Source organism: Coenobita brevimanus, chromosome 84 (assembly GCF_032717465.1).
Source record: "Coenobita brevimanus isolate Jiangsu-jjx chromosome 84, ASM3271746v2, whole genome shotgun sequence".
NCBI classification, from domain to species: Eukaryota; Metazoa; Arthropoda; class Malacostraca; order Decapoda; family Coenobitidae; genus Coenobita; species Coenobita brevimanus.
This window is the reverse complement of record NC_137037.1, coordinates 33638821-33642569: the sequence shown is the minus strand read 5'-3', so window position 1 is coordinate 33642569 and position 3749 is coordinate 33638821.

Below are 3749 nucleotides of genomic sequence, written 5' to 3'. Positions count from 1 at the left end.
GAAACTAAAAATTTCATTGGTGGGTGCGCAAAGAAAAAAAAAAACGATTTTTGAAATTTGAAAAATTGGTGCCAGGGTTGGCCACTGGGCCCTGAGAATTTCCAAACGCATGGCTTCGGAGGGGTTAATGAAAGTAAATTTAGTATGTGAGAGGTGTAAGACTGAGAGGAAGACCACAAATAGGATGGATGGACAGTGTGAAGAGAGTGTTAGATGCAAGAGGGATGTCCGTAGAGTAAGGAAGAGTGGCTGCGCATGATAGGGATGACTGGAGAGAAACTGTGAATGAATAAATGGTGACGCAGTCCTGAGGGGATATTCTCCCACATATGGGCTGATCAGCTGACTGGATCTGGTGTGGGTAAGGGAATGGGTCCTTTATGGTGTGGCAAGAGTAAACCAGCTCTGCTTTTGGGCCCTGCTGCAGATGTTGCTGATTACACTGTGCAGTTGACTCTCATGCGGTGTGGTGCGGTGAGGATCTGTCCCTTCTCCTTTAGGGGCTAAGATAGGAGAAAATGTGTGTGTGTGTGTGTGTGTGTGTGTGTGTGTGTATGTGTGTGTGTGTGTGTGTATTAGTAAATTGGGAATATGTTGCCCTGTCTCGGGAACCCCCCTTTTTAGGGGGAAGCACCCTAGGTATACAACTAAAGATAAATTTAGTATAAACAAAAAATCTGCTGTATAACCATTCAGAAAAAGTAACAAAGCTTGAAAATCATTCTTCAGCTTCTGTGCTCTGATCGACTGTAGTTTTCAGAGATTATTCATTCTCTCTCTCTCTCTCTCTCTCTCTCTCTCTCATCACTTGCCCAGAGAACTTCCTTTGCAACCACCAGACTATTAGACTAATTTCGTTGGACTTACCTTTGTAGTTTACACTGGTTCTCCCACTCTCTGTTTATGAGATTAGTGACAGAGATGTCTGATGTGGGGAGAATAGTCTAGGGAGTTCGAGGCAACAGGAAAAAATTGGAGATTGTGTAGGGCAAAGTGTAACTGAGCAGGAATACATAATCAATTACCTGTTGAAAAGTTAAATAAAACCATAGCTCTAAAGTATTCTCTGTTTTCGCGTCCAATAAAGTTGGGGTTCTTAATCTTTTTGGAGCAGTGCCCCCCTTAGTCATGGTTCACATATGCGCCCCATCCCCCCTCCCTCTTCCACTTCATGCTATCATCTAACTCTGAAAAGTTATTCCCAAGTTGTTAATATTCTTGGTGCTGCAGGTTAAAGTGCAGGTTAAACCAAATATATAAAGGCTGAAATGGCCCTTGTGGTGCAATCCAGCATCCCCTTTTTCACAGGGTGGGGGAAGGGGGAGGTTGTCACGAAACAAACTCGCGACATTTTCCTTTTGTGAGAAACCACGAAATTTAGTGGAAAACTCACTGTGTATCGTTCAGTTAACCTTTTCTCTCTCCATTTCGATGGTATATTTTTTTCAAAACATTCGTCACTGTTTCAAAAGTGACCGTTCTAATGCACGTCATTAAGTGCTCTACTGAGCGATATTATTGTTTCTATATTGTTCGCCCCTGCTTGCCTCAACCGTTGGCCACGCCTTCTTCCGGCTGGCCTGGGCATCCTACCCCACACATCGTATTTGAATAAGTCCTTTATATGTCGCGACGGAGTGTGGTTCTGTGCTCCAGTAGTGAGAGTGAGAGAGGTCTTCTAGCACCCAGACTCCACTAGACTACAGTTCTCCAGGCTCCCACCCTTCCTTGGTGATACGCTACATTGACCAGTATTTCCTTTTCGTATTTTCCTAGGTTTAAGAGGTTAGCTACTGAGTGAGCGAGTGAGTGCGATCTCTATTTGAATTCATATTGAAATGTAACGTTAAATTTATTTCTTTGTAATCAGTAAATTTAACAGTTCTTTTTCTCGAGCTTAATGTAATGTAAACTCGTGTTTCATTTCTCCATACTAAGCTTATTTCTCTATTAGCTCCTAGCTTGCATAAACTCTTTGCCATTCATAACTGGTACTTAGGCCAGTCTTGTTGTATTAAGCTTAAAATCCGTTGTGCCTTCTAGGAGTTAACGCATCAGCAAGAACCTGATATCATTAATAGTATTACTTATTCATTGTCAGGGGTGAAGTCACTTTCTCCAGAGGCTAACAGTACTAATAAACAGCAATTGTGAGTAATTAGTCTCTGCTGTGTACTGTTGAGAAAGTTTATAAATTCTCTTTCTGAGAGAATCGGCGAAGCGAGCCGGCATAAAGTAATCATTGCTTGATTTTAGCAAGACAATTCATTGTCCCTGCTCTTCAGTATTATTGAGAATTATCCTTTAATATTGCATTTAAATTAAAACCCCCGTGACAATTGGCGACCTCGCCAGGATATTAACTCCTAGCTCTAAAGCTATTCACGAGATGATACTCACTCGTTCATATTTAGGTATTTATCATTAAAGTTATAGGCATAAGCTTACTGGTGTTTACCGTTAGTTTACCAAATGAATTTCTGCTTTATTAATCCATAGAGTACTTAACTCTAGTACTTTATTCCTGGTAACGCCAGACAATTTTATTTGCTCCTGGGAAGTCGCCGTACCCATTGCGTTAATTATTGAGTCTTCCCAGTCATTTGCATTTTTGCTTTATTCTTTGCCAGTTAACTAGATAAGACTGGTCACCACTAGCTTGTGTCTGTATTCTTTACTTGTGTTATTAGCATTCGTTTGCGAAGCAGCAGTCAGTACTCAGTTTTGGCTTGCTTAGTAAATTAGCGTCATGGCTACCACCGTATTTTTACAGGAAGCCAAAGACATGGGGCTTACCGATCCCCAGGAAATTAAAGAGTACATACTCTTACGGCATAATCAGAAGCAGCAGCGCGAGAATGATGCCTGTGAATATGAGCAAGAACAGCGCAAATACGAGCGAGAACAGCGTGAATACGAGCGAGAACAGTGCGAACATGAGCGAAAACAGCGCGAACTTGACTTAGAACACGAGCGAGAAAAGCGTGAAAAACGAGAGAGAGAATGAGAACACGAACGTGCCAAATGAGAAGCACGCGAAAAATATGAATTTGAAATGTTGAAACTCAAGCGAGATTCCTTGGCTTCAGACACGTCTGGTGCAGCTTGTCCAAGCTCCACTAGCGCTCTTCCTACATATGTCCTGGCGACCCCACGCATCAAGCGCCCTTCATACAAGGAAGGCGAGCGAATCGAGCCTTACATAGCTCGTTTTGAGGACATGGCAGACATGTATCAACTGGATGAGGCAGCTAAGCGGCTCCAATTTCTTAGTTTATTTGAGGGCCCTGCCCTCGATATTCTCCACAGAATTCGTGAAGACAATCTCATGTATGAGATGATGAAAGCTGCACTCATTAAGGCGTATGGTCTCACAGTAGACGACGCCAAAGTTCAGTTCATGCGAGCTCGTCTCCAAGACAAGGAGACAGCTGGTCTGTTCCTTGACTGTCTCACTGCTTACTTAGGTGAGTGGATGGAAAAAGATGGGACCTCTCACACGCTAGAGGGGATAATTGACCTCATGCTGCTTATACACCTAGAGAGGTCGTGGCCTGCTGAGCTCATAGCACAGCTTAAGATCTGCCAGGTGAAAGATGCCAGCCAACTGGTGGAAAAGGCTGATGCATTCTTCACTGCTTACGGGTACCAAACTCGTAAGCAAAACACCTGGAACAGCAGAAAAGATACTGCCAAGTCTGGGAAGCTGTCTCAGACTGAATCCCAGCACCAAGGCCGTTCTCAGAGTA